Genomic DNA, 16621 nt, shown 5'->3' with positions numbered 1-16621 from the left:
AAGGCCCATTTTAAATGAACTTTTATTTTTATGTCCTTGTGTTTAGTGCCTATAAATGGCTTCCTGTAACACTCACACCAGTTGAAGAAATGAAAATGGTGTTAAACATCTGATTCTGCGCTAAACTTTACTCTAGTGGTGTTTTCTGAAGAGTATTAAATAAATTGAACCTCCAGTTTCTAAAGAAAAAAAACTTACCTCATCCTCAGCTCCCACTTATTACCCCAAAGTCATAAATTCTCATTAGTCAGCCATAATGTTCAAAACAATACGTAACGCATAGCTCCAATCACTCAGTGCTGGGTTCCCTCCTATACCCAGTTTTTAAATAGCAGAGTTAGAAGGGCACATTGAGTCCTAGGCAATAGAGATTCTGAACCCATAGGAACTTCCTAGAATAACACTCTGGCTTATATGTCATAAATTGAGTCAACTAAGTAACTTGGTGTGTGAAAGATATACTCAACAAATTATAATCCAGTCCCTAAAGAATATTGCACTGAAAGGATTTACAGAATTATGCCAAATCTAAAACTCATTAAAGACTTAGACTATCATTTAGGGAAAACTCATTTCTCTCGTACATGAATAATATTGGTGGAAAATAGAAAAATATTATGAATTTTTGTATTCTATTCTATTGTAAGTAGTTAGTACATTTCAGTGAAAGAAAGAGCAATGCAAGAAATTAGGGAGGTCTCAAGGAGTGATACACTGGGAAGCCCTACAATTCTATACTCTCTTCTTTAGATTAAGAAGAAAAAAATATAACCAAATGGCATATTTAACAGATAAAAATGAAGAATTTGCTTCATTTGGAATGAGTTTTTCTTGGAATAGCTGCAATTTTGTTGTTGTTTTTCAAGTTTTCCTTTTCTTTAGATTCCACCTACTGGGATTAATTTTCTCTAGAGTGATCTCATGCCTGAAACATCAGTTTGAAGGTGTAGGTGTTCATCTTATTGACTTCCTTTTCCCCAAGGTGTAGGGTTTGTGTTTGTAAAGACAATTAGTATGGGGCTCTTTTAAGCCAATTTCACATACAAAGTGAAATGTGGAACCAACAGTGCAAAGCTCCTCTCTGAGCTTTCTTCTCATAAACCAATAATAAAGAACCTCTAAGTAGGATGCCTTCGTGTGAAACTCAGAGATGAGAGAAATGTTCCTGCTACCCTTGGCAGACTATTTTTCATTATCATAACACCAAAAAAACATAATAATTCAGACAAGTCAGTAAGAAATTTTCAATTACTGAAAATACTTTGTCTCCACTATAGTAGTGAATCACTCCTGTTAATTTGCATAGCTCTACATTTAGCACTGAAAAATAGAATATTTAGCTCTTGTAGAATTTCAAGTTTTATAAGTTATCTTATAATTGCAAAAAAAGAAGATAAATGTTAGTATATAATAATAAATTGCAGGTAAGATCTCTGCTGTCAAGTAAAAAACACAAATTTTGCTTTTTTTAATAGTAATGACTCAAAGAAGTCGACAGCCAACTGATGAGTGAAGTTTCCCTGATATTGTGCATAAATCAAAGAAGATAAAGTGAGAGTATTTCCATGATATTTTAGCTGATTTGCCTAAAAGCATCTGCCTTTTCAAGTTGACAATTTGCATCCAAACCTTAAAAAAAAATGATGATTAGAAATAGATTTAGTTACATGGAAAAATATTTACAATATATTTCGGGGTGGGGTAAAAAAACCAAACTCTATATAGTATGATCTCATTTGTAATCTCACTAATGAGATAAGTTCCCATGGTGCGGAAGGAAGCCTCCTGCCAAAAATCAAACAGCAAGAACAGAGACTTGCTGACAACTATGTGACTGAACTTGGGAACAGATTCTCTACCACTAGCTGAGCCTCGAGATGACTACAGCCCCAGGTGACAGCTTGACTGTCACCTCAGGAGAGCTTGGCTCTGAAAGTAGACTTCCAAGTTCAAGTCCCGTTAACACCACTTACCAGTGCTGTGACCTTAGGAAAGTTACCTAGCCTCTCCATCACTCCAGCTTTCTTATCTATGAATTTGAAATAATAATAACACAAATGTCATAGGGTTGCTGTGAATAACTCCATTCATGTAAAGCAATTAGAACAGTACTTGGAACATTATAAATGCCCAATAAATATCATTATTGTAATATATTATATATAATAACTACATAGTACACTAAAAACTAACATAAGTAAATGGCTTTAAGGGGTTGTATTAGTTATCTCTTGTTTTATAACAAATCTCCCCTGAATTTAATAGCTTTCAAACTTTAACAAAGTGAGCTGAGAAGCATCCCCTGTCTCTCAATAATAGGTCTGAGTATGCCCACCACACTTGGGCATCAGAGAGGTTACCTCTGCGAAAATGCACAGTTGGCTGTCCCTCAGTAAGTCAGCTTCCTCTAGTAGGAGGTTCTCAAGGTGCAATTCTCATGACTGCCACAGATAATCAAGTATCAAGACAATTGTTATGAAAAGAAAACCATATTTGAATACTTAGATGAACTCTTTTTAAATGAGCATTTTAACAAACAAAAATCAAAACTTTTATTCCCAAAATATTTGCACAGTTTTCATAAACATTTCAAAACCGGTTGCTTAGAGACTGATTTCTAACCTAAATAAATCAACATTTTTTACAATTTACTGAAACATGCCCTGGATTTCCATGGTGCCATGTTTAATTCAAGCAAGACTCTATAAAAAAAGTTAACAGAGAAAAGAACCTTGGTTTTTGATTGACTTGTAGTTTCGGGGCATTTCCACAACCTGATACTTCTCTTATATCTGTTGTTCCCATACAAGCCTTTCTCTCCAGGGAAATAGCTTTCTCTTCCTAGGACACCATCAACTGCATCCTTGCAATGCTTTTCTCTCTGACTGTTAGTCTGTGACCAATTTTCTCTCTCCAACATTTTGGAGAAACCTGCTATGGATTGAAATTGGAGGTCACAGTTTCCTTCCACATGTTAGTCTCAGAATGTGGGACACAGCCCTGTGCCCAAGAGGAGCCCATGGTCAAGCTGAAAAGCCAGCTGTGAAAGCTTTCAAGACTTAATCTCTTCACCCTGTCATCAACTCCTCTGGTGTCCAAATTTGTCAGGTGCCATTTGGCGTCAGGAATAGCAGAGAATGTTTAAATCCAGATTTATTCCTCCATTATGTGAAGCTTTATTTCTGAAATGCTGTTTTGTTTCATTTTATTTTTTAAGACATTGCTTCTTGGTTTATTCACTTCAATTGCCACATACATACTGGGTGCGTTCATGAAGTAGTAAATTTTTGGTGGGTGGTGGGGGAGTGCTTAGATTATTAAAATTATTGTTATTAGTTTGTCCCTATATGTTTGTGCCTTTAAAAATATTGAATATATAAGCATCTGCTGGAAAAATAGCTCAGATGAGGAGTTTGATAAATATTCAGACTTTATTTTTTTTTTATATTCAGACTTTAAGTGCGTTCACTAGTTTGATATTTTTATCTCATTTTTCTCATGCTTGATCTCAGCCATTACCAAAGGTTCTCAAACTATAATGTGCATAAAAATAACTCACGGGACTTCCCTGGTGGTGCAGTGGTTAAGAACCCGCCTGCCAATGCAGGGGACACGGGTTCGAGCCCTCATCCGGGAAGATCCCGCATGCCATGCCGCGGAGCAACTGGGCCCGCGTGCCATAACTACTGAGCCTGAGCTCTAGAGCCCGCGAGCCACAACTACTGAAGCCCGTGTGCCTAGAGCCCATGCTCCGCAGTTAAAGAAGCCACCGCAATTAGAAGCCCGCGCACCGCAATGAGGGGTAGACGCTGCTCGCCGCAACTAGAGAAAGCCCGCACGCAGCAACAAAGACCCAACTCAGCCAAAATTAAATAAATAAATAAACGTTAATTAAAAACACAAAAAGGCAAACTCAGGGAGCTAGTTAAAAATGTAAATTCCAGAACACTATTCCCAAAATTTTAGATTCATTGAGCCTGGGAAAAAGACCAAGAAGTGCATTTTTAACAAACCAGTGTAAAGTGGTCTGTAAACCACAATTTGAAAATATTGTTTTAGACATTCAAATGTAAAAGTCATTAAAATTTAAATCAAAGAATCATAACCATATTCAGTGCTATTGCTCATAAATGGCAAAACTGGGCACCTAAACAGTAAATTCATAGACCCACCCAAGTGTCATCATCTCCAGGGAAAACACATATGAGGTAGCCAGCACCAGGAGAAGGGGAGAGAGAGAGAGAGAGAGGGAGCGAGAGCGCTGGGCAAGCTCTGAATGGCTTGGACAGTGGACAGCAGGGGAGCATCAGGTACTGATTATGGCAAAGGAGGTGCTTTACCAACCCTTCTGTTAATGTTTAGTTTTGTTGTTTTCCAATTTCAGAGGTAATACGTGATTAGCACAACCTTTTTGAAAACACAAAAAGAAAGTTGACTGTTAATAATAACTTTAATTTATGGACGTATATAAAATACCTTTATTTTCATATTTGTATATTGTTATTTCCTAAAAATATCATGGTATATATAATTCAATGTAATTTTTTTCCACCGATCAGTATCCTTATTTCCCGTGTCAAAAAAAAAATATCTAAAAGATGATTTTAAGTGGCTAACCAGCATTCCATCGTGTAGATATTCCACAATTTAATTAAATATTCTTTTGTTATTGAATATTCAGTCCCACTGTGTGGTGGACATGGGATGAGCCACCACCATCCCCTTCAACACAGATATTTTAAATATTTGAGAGAAGTCTTTTAATTTTTTCCTTTATTGTTTCTGCCTTTTGCATCGAACTCACACAGGACTCCTACTTTGGATACACTGTGATGTTGAAATGCACTGTGTAATCAGCCTCTTTTTTTTTTTTTTTTTTTTTGTGGTACGCGGGCCTCTCACTGTTGTGGCCTCTCCCGTTGCGGAGCACAGGCTCCGGATGCTCAGGCTCAGCGGCCATGGCTCACAGGCCTAGCCGCTCCACGGCATGTGGGATCTTCCCGGAACGGGGCACGAACCCTATACCCTGCATCGGCAGGCGGACTCTCAACCACTGCACCACCAGGGAAGCCCAGCCTTTGTATTTTTGATTGAACAGTTTCTCATTTTCTACCCATTTGAGATCATCAAAGCAAATTATATCTCAGGGTTCAAGAGTCATTAGACCTGGCTCTCACTGCGTTAGAAGTAGGGGAAAGTTTCGGCCTCATTCTCCTCAAGTAAATACCAACTCATCCAAATCTTTATAACTTCCTGTCTTTTGTGACTTTGCAATTTCCCATTCTTCTCATTGACCCTATTTACCACTCTAGACCTATGAAATCCCATATTGTGTTTTATTCAGTAGCCTGCTATCTAGTGGTTGAAATGGAGAAGTACAGGTATTTCCCCCCTAAAGAATAATCCCATTTCAGAATACAGCTCTAAGGTCACTCCAGTAATAACCTCATATTTGTATAAAACTATGAATAGTTTATAAATCACTTTTTAAATAGTAGAATTAATCATAAACCTAGAGTCAGAATATCTTTGTTTTATCTCCAGATCTGCAATTACTGATTTGTAACTTCTGTTTTTAAAAAAAATTACTTAACTTTTTGAAGTTGGGTCTCCCTTTCTTTGAGGTAAGAAGGCTGTTTTTGATGTTCCTAAGTTCTTTATAATTTTCAATATGTTTTACAATTCTATTATATGTAGCATTTGGAGAACTCTTAAATCAAGAAATTTCTTTTTCAGATTCTTTAATGATTAGACACAAAAAGCCATGAATTCCTCCTTATTTCTTCAGTTGGTATGACATTCTATCAAATTATCTCTGATAATATCCCTTCCTATTCTAAGACTATAAGGTTTGTTTGTATAAAACTCTCTCTGATTACAAATCTTTCTTCTGTGACATCTTTAATAATGTAAATATAATGTATAATAATGACCTCTATAATAATGTAAAATCACCTTTCTACCTAACAATTCATTTTTCTTAGTTCATATTTTCTAATAGAAACAGTATTCTCAGCATAACAATGCCATTTATTATTCCCACTGGTGAATTTTCCATCATTAGTTCATGTAATTACCATACAAGCTTACTGCTGTAGCAAGACAGGTCCTGGGATCTCTGCCATCAAGATAGAAAAAAATAGGGCTTCCCTGGTGGTGCAGTGGTTAAGAATCCGCCTGCCAATGTAGGGGACACGGGTTCGAGCCCAGGTCCGGGAAGACCCCACATGCCGCCGAGGAACTAAGCCCGTGCACTACAACTCCTGAGCCTGTTCTCTAGAGCCCATGAGCCACAACTACTGAGCCCGGGTGCCACAGCTACTGAAGCCTGCACGCTTAAAGCCCGTGCTCCAAGAGAAACCACCGCAGTGAGAAGCCCACGCACTGCAATGAAGAGTAGAGAAAGCCACAACTAGAGAAAGCCTGGTGAAGCAACGAAGACCCAATGCAGCCGAAAATGAATAAATAAATAGACAGAAAAAAATAAAAATGAGAAACATTTGGAGGGCAGAAGAAAACATTGTAAGGTTATTACATTATAAAATACATGTGAATTCAAAAATATATAATTTCTTCACGTGAAACGTGAATATTTATACAATAGTATGATATACGAGTTTTATAGCTTTTTAAAATTAATGTTATAAATCAGAATTTCTCAAATACTATTCCAAAGAATACTACTTCTTCAGGTTGTTAAAGACATTAATTGCCCAAACGAAGGGAGTCTTTGTCCAATCAATTGTTTGGAAAATGCTGTTTTAAAGTTAAGTGGCTCTGATCACCAAAGGACTGCCCAGCGACTTCAGTATGTTAACATGCACTTTGTCCAGGGTGGGATGTACTATCTAACCTGTTTTTTCACAGAGCTTTTCTTTACCCCCACAGAACATCTCTTATGAAACTGTCGACTGAAAAGAAAACACACACACACACACACACACACACACACACACACACACAGCTTAAGAGCACTAAGTTTCAGGTTTATTTTATTTTATTTTTTAGTTTTTCATGTTTGAGAGACAAAGCTCTCTTCGTTTATTTGCCATGAGGATGGGGAAGAGAACTGACAGGTCACAGGCATGTCTGCACATGGGGGTGCCAGAAGCTGGTATCCACCAGGCCCTCACTCTGCCAGGAGGCCTCTCTGGAAGGGGCTGCCAGCTCACAGATGCCTTGGACACCCTCCATGCCAATCACAAAAAAGTCACAACTGTCCCATTCTTGCCAATCTGCCTGGGATCCAGGGGAAGAAAGCAGATAATGATCCTTCAGGGGACAGAGAAAAAGATGTCATCAGCTCCTGGGTTAATGCCTCACATTAACACCCACCATGGGCTCCCAGGCCAGCCTGCCTTAGCCCCCAGGCATTTTGCAAGCCTGCCTCACCCCATTAATGCTCTCCCAACAACCCCCAACAGGGCAGTGGGCATGTCAGGGATGGGATGGTGACTGCACATCATCATCGCCCTCCCAGGACAGACTCTCAACACGGCAGCCTCCATGGTCACTGTATGCCGTCTGTGGGCTCACAGGGGAACCCTCTCTCTTCCAAACCGCAGGCCCCCTGGGGACATGTGCAGTGCTCCAGCCACCTGTTTTCGCAAAGCCTGGCTTAAGAAGGCCAAGCACAGGGTGACTCCCACCCCCACCCCCACCCCCATAATATCTGTGGAGTGAGTGTGCCTCTCTCACAGAAGTGACAGGAAGTTCTTTGTGAAGAAACAGGATACTTGGGATAGCCTGGGGCCAAGGAGGTATATGTGACAACCTCAGTTTTCCCATCTGTAAATAGGCATAATGGAGGTATCTACCTCATGGGGATGGCATGTCCGCATGAGGGGTGTGGACACGGGGACAAAACTTCTAAGGATCAAATGGAATCATGCATGTGAGTTACCTATCGAGTATCTGGCACGTGGTAAATTACGCATTACTTATCATTGTTAGAATTATTATCGCTCCCCAGCTTGAGGACCAGGTCTGAGCCCCCTCCCGCCCCGGAAGTGACCATTCTTCACCAGCCTTTCTGGGCCAATGAAGGCTCCATTCTGGAAGGTTCTTTCAAGCTTCTCATGCACTTAGTACTTCGTAGGCATGGACTTGGCTCAGGAATATTTTTCACCCGGGAAGAAATGTTAACCTTGCCACAGAATCCCAGGTTTGGGAGCCGTAGGGGCTTCTTGGGAATCATTTAGTCCATGCCTCTCTATTCACAGAAGAGAAGGGTACAAACCAGAGATGGTTCATTTCCGGGTTTGTCTGGATCCCCCAGCTGCTCGGGACCCAGAACCCAGGTCTCCAGACATTCAGTCCAATGCTCTTTCCACTACTCCGTGGCCCTCCTGGGAACCTTACATGGGACCCAAAAGTCCCAGCCTCAGAACATACCCAAAATTCCTCCTGACCTGCTTGGAGAAGTTCTAGAAAATTACTCCTGTTTTCCTAAGATGTGGAGAAGTCTGAAGGCAGATGATAACTGGCTTTGGTTTTGTCAGGGTAACAACATCCCACCCTGCCAGGTGCCAGGGCAAGTACGGTATAGTGCCATCCCATGCAGTGCCCCCAGGGAGTGGTTAAAGACAGCCTTCCCACTTCACAGATGGAAACACTGAGGTCCAAGAGGCCACACCTTACCCAGGTGTCACAGGAACCACTGCAGAGCCAGGAATTCATTCAATTCCACCACCACTCTGAAAGTGGCTGCACCACGGAGGGTGGGGGCGCAAGGGGTCAATGGGCCCTGAGGCACCAGATCCTTCTTGCACAGGGTGAGAAATTTATTTTTTCCCCAAACTTAGGAGGGGCCTGAGGTGGGATCCCTGCTCCCGGCCGCGCAGCAGTCCCAAGAGGGTCCTCTCCCTGCCCCTAAGCACCAGTCCTGGGCCAGCTCCAGCTCCTTGGTAAGGAACTCGAAGAGGCGGTGTGCCCATCACACCGATGGAGGAGACCAGCAGCTGCGCGCCGGGATCCGCCAAGTCGTTCACCGCTGTGGCCAGGCCAGACCGCACCGTCAAGTTCACGCGCTGCAGGGACACGAAAGCTTAACCTGAAGCCGGCGTAGGCCGGGATCGAGCTGAGGACCGGGGCGCGTGGAGTGCGGGAGCGCGGGGTGGAGATGCGCGGGCCCCAAGGGATTAAAGCTGGGGGCACCGGCCGGGGTTACTGGAGGTCACGTCGGGGTCCTGACTGGGCAAGGCGACACGGAACGGATGCGGGGCCGCGGGGTCACAGAGAGCTGGAGGTCAGACTCGGCGGGCGGCGGGGCGGGCGGGCGCGGAAGGGTCGGGCTCACGGTTGGGGAGCCGGGGCGGGGACAGATTCCGACCCAGGTCAGTCAACCTCCTCCCACCCCGTGCTCCCCGGCCCATGCTCACGTCCTCAGGCTTGCCCAGGGTGGCAGCAGTGGCCGCGCACAGCCGCTTCTCCGGGCCCGCGGGCACGCGGCCGGCGGGCAAGTTCGTGTGCAGTTCAACGAACTGCCGAGTCCAGCGGGAAGCTGTGCGAAGGGCAGCAGCGGAGAAAGCTCAGTTTTATTTTATTTGGGAACCTTATTGAGGACTATAGCCTGGAGACAGCCTCTCGGATAGCTCTGAGGTACTGCTCTGAAGAGGTAGGGGAAGAGCCAGTATAAATATGAATTTGGGGCTGGGGAATACATGTAGTCATGCGTACATGTTGGTAAGAAATTATTGCTAATCACAGAAGCAAACATCTCACGTCAATGAGTTTAGCGCTTTTCTATGTATGGGAAGGTGCAAGAATCTGGAGTCACTGAAATTCTTCCTTAGATATGCATCTTAACCATCTAGGGACGGTAATCCTAAACACAGAATGCTTCATCCTGTTTTTGCCATCCTGAATTCCCTGAATTCAGGGCGTACAGTCAGTGGGTGACTGCAAATTCAGGGCATAGAGTCGGTGGGTAACTGCAGTGCAACTTATCCCTTTGTGTAACTGGATGATAAACAACAGACACTCTGTTCTTTTTGTTTACAGACCCTTAAAACAAGAAAAGTTGCAGTGAACATGTAGGGTAAATGGAGCCAGACTGTGAAATAACAGATGAAAACATTTTTAAAAAATTGCTATTTAGGAGGAAGAAAAGAAGGGCTTGCATCATGGTGAAGACCAGTGATGGTTTGGTGAGCCTTCAAGAGAGAGGAAGTAGGAGAATACCTTGGCACTTAATGAGATGTCCAAAAACATCTAACATATACAACAGGAAGTCACTTGTGGAAGCTGCAGTGCGACTTTTTTAAATGAAAAATTTATAGGTAATGTATGTTAAAGAGAAAAACCACAGGCCCCAAACAGCACCACTTTTGCTAAAGCCCATGATACCACCTAGATTTCATAGCTAACCTAACTGCAGTTTCAACCTGCCTCAGAAATGTAATCTTAATCACGCAGTTGGAATTTTCTAGTCAGCATGTTGGCCTTCTCCCCATCCCACCCCCACCCCCCATCCCAAAGGAAGAAGACGCATGCTGCCTGATAAAACCCTCTGGGTCTCTTCCCTCCAAAAATAAGTTGTCCTGGCCCAAAATAATCCTTTCTTTTCTTTTACTAATGACTTCCTCTCCCCATCCTTCTTTCTATAAAAACCTTCTGCCTGTACCACTCCTGGGAGTGCTCTTGTAGTTACCAGATGGGATGCTTCCTGGTTCATGAATTGTTGAATAAAGCCTTCAGATTTACTCTGTTGAATTGTTCTTTGACGGGTAAATTAAGTGAAAAGGTGCTTACTGTAATGTTATGATGACCCCTTGTGGTTCAAAACCAAAATGACCCTTTGAAAAATTAATCCTGGCACCATGAGCAGCAAATATCTTGGAGTTTAAATAACATTCTTTCAATGTTCCCCAAACTATTGTTAGTGGTTATCTCTTCAGAGTGGTTTTAGAGGGACTTTCATATCATGCATTGCTGTAATAGTTAAAATTTTTGCAAAAAGTATGCATTGCCCTGGTAAGCAGAGCAGAAAACGATAAAGACTAAACAAAATATGAGGGAAAATAATCATCTTTCTCAGGTAGATATTCGTTTCTCTGCAAGCCAGAATATAGAATTTGGATTAAAGTAAATTACTGCCCCTAATCTTTTTAAATAAACAGGATTTTGACCTTTTTTTTTTTTTTTTTTTTTTGATGTTGTGGGTAGAAGGGGTTTTTTGGTCTTTTTTTAATTGTGGCACGCGGGCCTCTCACTGTTGTGGCCTCTCCCGTTGCGGAGCACAGGCTCTGGACGCGCAGGCTCAGCGGCCATGGCTCACGGGCCCAGCCGCTCCGCGGCATGTGGGATCTTCCCGGACCGGGGCACGAACCCGTGTCCCCTGCATTGGCAGGCAGACTCTCAACCACTGCACCACCAGGGAAGCCCCAGGAGTTTATTAATTAATTTTTTTTTTGCTGTGTTGTGTCTTCGTTTCTGTGTGAGGACTTTCTCTAGTTGTGGCAAGCAGGGGTCACTCTTCATCGCGGTGCGCGGGCCTCTCACTATCGCGGCCTCTCTTGTTGCAGAGCACAGGCTCCAGATCCGTAGGCTCAGTAGTTGTGGCTCACGGGCCTAGTTGCTCGGCGGCCTGTGGGATCCTCCCAGACCAGGGCTCGAACCCGTGTCCCCTGCATTAGCAGGCAGATTCTCAACCACTGCACCACCAGGGAAGCCCAGGGTTTTGAACTTTTTACCTTTGCTTTAGAGTTATACTTACATAAATATTTTATCTAAGTATTATGAGTGATGATTGTTTTTTGTACTTTTCTAATCAGATTAAAATTTTTGCCCTAGAACAGATTTTGTGGTAAGAAATTAAATAGGGTCACTGAAGAACAATAAGCTATTATGAAGGAAGACACATACTGTATCAGGTCCAGCCTTAATTAACATATAAAAGCAAAAATATAATTTTGATAAAGTATAAAAACTGAATCATTAAGGCAAACAGCACATTACAAATCCCTGACAAAACAGATTTCATCACCAGCCAACATGTGAAGTACTTTTAGTATTCTCTTTAGCAAGAAGAAAATATTAAAACACCCTTAAAACTTTAAATTATCCAAAACCAACAAAGCATAAATGGTCCCACTTTTAACCTCAGACGAGAGATCCTTCATGCTGAAGTGGCCCAGAAAGTCAGTGATGCTGATGACAGTTGGCAAACACTCTGGCTTATAAGAAAGGAGTTAACCGGGAGTACACACACTCTGGCTGAGCAATGTGATAGCTGTTTCGAATCAATGTCAAGGGAGCAGTCTTGCTTTGCCTGCAGTGTTCTTGTCCTGAATTCAGTCACATGCTTTCTGGGTTTTCTCACTGTAGCCCACTTTAATCACTTGAAGAACGTACACGGAATTTAAGTTCATGTGGCTTTAAAACTCAATTTTTCAGCATGATGTGTTTTTTTGGACTGATATGGGAGGTTTGTTCTGTTTTGATATGTTCTAACCAGAAAACTTAAGTACTGGAGAAAACAGTTAAGGAGAGGTAACCACAAACCCATCTACAAAGGCACTGTTTCTACTGGGCACATGTGCTCTTAGAAATCAGCCACCTTCATGTACTGACCTTAGCTTCCAGTGAGCAGCGCGGGGCTATCAGACCACTAATTGAACTGCCCACTCCAGTGCAGAGACTTTGCCTTTCTGCGAAATCTCATTAAGAACTACAATGTTAAACCAGAGCTCCTTGGAGAAATAGCCAATTCCAGGTCAGGGTAAAAATTGAACAAAATGAGTAGGGAACAGCCTGTCTACAGAAAGCAAGGAATTTGTCAGACTACTGGGGTTATATCAGAAAACAGGATGACTATGCTTAAATCCATATGTTAATAATAATATTTTTTATTTTGAAAAACAACCCTTATTGGTCACTTTTGGAGGATGCTAAGAGCCAACTTGTTATTTGGAAAACTAGTAAGTAAATGGAACGAGTTGAGCCTTTATCCTGCTTTCTTATATGAAATGTAAACTAGGGTAACCAACAGTTGTTGAAAAGTCTCTTTTTATATAGTTCTCCAGCTAATAAATGAAGAAGGAATGATAAACTAAAATATAATCATTTTGTGACTGAATGAAACAGTGGACCTAAGTGGTAATCATAAATGGCATCTGACATAAAAAAAAAAAAGAGATACGTTACATGCATCCTGATGGAAGCATTCAAGACTGCTGTTAAGTGTTCTTGCAAAAAATCTAACATGAAAGGGATCTAGTGGCCAGATTTAACTACCAACTTATAGGAATAACAGGAGATAGACCAACAAGTTCAGTGACACCTCAGAATGTAATCAGCAAATTCCAAACTGTGAAAAACTCTCCAGAACCTGAGACCAAGTGTCTTAAACAAAAAGCAGGGCTAGAGTGAGGGAAGGCGTACCTAAAAGAAAGTTAAGAGGCATGTAACCCAATTATAATGTCTCCTCATTCCAACAAGCCAAGTGTAAAAAAAATTATGCTGAGAAAATTTGAACATTAACTGGATATTTAATATTAAGGAATAGGGCTTCCCTGGTGGTGCAGTGATTGAGAGTCAGCCTGCTGATGCAGGAGACACGGGTTTGTGCCCCGGTCTGGGAAGATCCCACATGCCGTGGAGCGGCTGGGCCCATGAGCCATGGCCGCTGAGCCTGCGCCTCCAGAGCCTGTGCTCCGCAACGGGAGAGGCCACAACAGTGAGAGGCCCACGTACCGCAAAAAAAAAATAATAATAAATAAAAATAAAAAAATAATATTAAGGAATAACTTCAAGTACAATGGAGTCATGATTATATTATAATATATAATACAGTATATGTAACAATATTATATTATTGTTAAAGGATTTTTATCTTTTAGAGATAACTGAAATATTTATAGATAAAAAATGATATCTTGGATTTACTTGTAAATAATTAAGGATAGGGAGGAAGTAGGCAATGTTATAGAGCAGGGCCATAAACGATGGCCCAGACCAAATCTGGCCCACCACCTGTTTTGTTTGTTTGTTTAAATATTTATTTATTTATTTGGCTGATCGGGTCTTAGTTGCGGCACGTGGGCTTCTCTCTAGTTTTGGCGGGAGGGCTCCAGAGTGCGTGGTCTTAGTTGCCCCACAGCATGTGGGACCCTAGTTTCCCAACCAGGGATCGAACCCATGTCCCCTACATTGGAAGGCGGATTCTTAACCACTGGACTACCAGGGAAATCCAATGTTTTTGGTAAATAAAATTTTATTGGAATACAGTCAGGCTCATTTGTTTATGTGATCTATGACTGCTTTCTTGCTACAAAGGCAGAGTTGAGTAGTTGCAACAGAGACTGTATGGCCCACAAAGGCTAAAATATTTACTATTTGGCCCTATGGGGAAAAACCTTCGTGATCCCTGGTAAAGCTGAACTAAGACTGGCCGTGAGTGAATAATTATTGAAGCAGGGTGATGGATACATGGGGGTTAATTATAAAGTATTGTTTCCATTTATATATGCTTGAAATGTCCCATAATAAAAGGGTTTAAAGTTTATTTGTTTGAAGTGCTGAGAGCTTTAGAAAAGGACTTTGACTTGGCCTTTGACTTTGTCACTGAGTATGGCATCCTGGGCCCACTCCAGGGGGCCTACACAACACTGTGTAGAGGGCCTACACAGCACTGTATCCTACACAACACTGCCTCTAAAGACACTCCGAGGGACTGTTTGGCTGGGAATGGCTACGAAGCTAATGACTCTTGGGAGCTCTTAAAATTGACAGAAATTTGTAATAAGTCCTATATATTCTACATAGATAAGCATACATACACATATACATATATTTGTATAGCATGCTACAAAACCACAATACCTTCATTCTTTGGATACAATTACCAAATATAGTGTTTCCTAGAGAAACGTGGAACTAAAGACTCTGTAAGAGCAATTTTATCCAGCAAACAGCTATTTGAGTCTCTGCCCGCCCTCAAGGCATGCTACTAGGCACTTGAGAGACAGAAAGATGATAAGATACTCTTCCTGGCTTTCAGGAACTCCGTGTAGTTAAAGAATTAGGATTACAGTTTGTAGTAACAGGAGGAAGAAGGGAAGCCATTGCAGTAGCTTCTTAGCACACAAGCCCACACCTGCTAAGCATATTAAGGATTGTATCTCATTTAATATTTACAACAAACTGAGGTGAGTGTTATTATCTTCATTTTACACATGAAAACACTGGCACTCAGAGAGAGGAAGTCATTTAAACTCATACTCTGTCGCACTCCAAAGCCCACTCTCCTAAACATCATTGGTAGTTTAAACACTGAAATGAACATTTTTATTACATTTTCACAAGAAGGACCCATTTACAAAGAAGCTCCAGATTATTGTCACTGTGCTGTGTTTCCTCTCATATCCCATGAGTTTGATCTCATTTTTGATAGGTACCTGCAGCAGGAATGAGACATTTTTGCTTTTGCTAGGTTAGAAGAGTAATGTGAAGAAAAGGAAATACTTTGCCTGCTTCATCCACTAATTTCATAATAGTGGAGAAAGTAGATGTCTATCATTTTAAAGAAACATTGGAACTTGTCTGCTTATAAATATAAAACATGGCAAACTGAAGTTTTTCGCACACACTCACACAAAATCCATTCTTTTTTGAGCATGTGGACATTCAGGGCTAGTTCTCAGCAAAACTATGAAGACTGTGTTGTGCTCTAAATATTTAACAACTGGCTCTCTCCCCAAAATATGTATATATGTTTATCATAAATTTTATGATATAAAGGATGCATATTACCCAATTTACAAATAACAATAAAATAATACTCTTTCTTACAAATCCCATATATTTCATTGATTTTCACAGTATGCTTTCATTTATCTTTGTTCAACTCTAGAATCTGTAGCCAACCTATGGTTGCAATTGACAAACAAGTGTAGTTCCAATGACTGTTGGTTGATATTTTTATTTACATTAATGAGTAGGACAAAAATGAAACAATGAAGTCATATGTAATGTGTGTGGCTTCTTTGCTGAATAAAACAGTTTTTTGAATACTGAAAGACTATTTCTTCAAATTTTTTGCAATTCACAATGCAACTGTTACAGGAAGGGGGACGGGCCCCTTCCAGGGCCAGAAAGTGAGCTCTTGTCTAATACTCGGAAATGGATTGTCCGAGGAGACACACGTACTGACAAAGCAAAAGATTTTATTGGAAAGAGGCACCTGGGCGGAGAGTAGCAGGGTAAGGGAACCCAGGAGAAGTGCTCTGCCACATGGCTCACAGTCTTGGAAATACTGAGAAGAGACTGGAGAATTTCTGGCACCTTAACTTCAATTAAGAATTTGACACAATATATATGAAAGTGAAATACTACATATGTAAAATAGTGTTCAGGATATTTGATACAATTTTAGAGCTAAGTGTAAGGGAGAACAAGCATTCCTTTTGGGAGCATGAAACCACAATTACGTCCTGGCTTAATTAAGCTGTGCATTTTGAGCTGCCTCCCGACTTCTGAGAGCTGGTTCCTTATTTGTGATTTGAGTAATAATACTATCAGTCCAGATACTCGTCTGAGTATCCTGAGATCCAAATGGGAAAAAGAAAATGACGAGCGCCTTGTAAAGGGTCAGATTTTGCAAAGGTAGTGGCTTATTATT

General features: G+C 41.3%; 1 pseudogene; it reads right to left on the bottom strand.

Moving 5' to 3' along the window:
• Positions 1-7199: 7199 nt before the first annotated feature.
• Positions 7200-12371, bottom strand: LOC113611160 (D-dopachrome decarboxylase-like; annotated as a pseudogene).
• Between the last annotated feature and the right edge of the window lie 4250 nt (positions 12372-16621).

This window comes from Aethalodelphis obliquidens, unplaced genomic scaffold, assembly GCF_003676395.1.
Source record: "Aethalodelphis obliquidens isolate GAN/ISIS:26980383/991018 unplaced genomic scaffold, ASM367639v1 scaffold68, whole genome shotgun sequence".
NCBI classification, from domain to species: Eukaryota; Metazoa; Chordata; class Mammalia; order Artiodactyla; family Delphinidae; genus Aethalodelphis; species Aethalodelphis obliquidens.
Note: the sequence above shows the minus strand (reverse complement) of the source record. Positions and strands in the feature narration are given on the sequence as shown.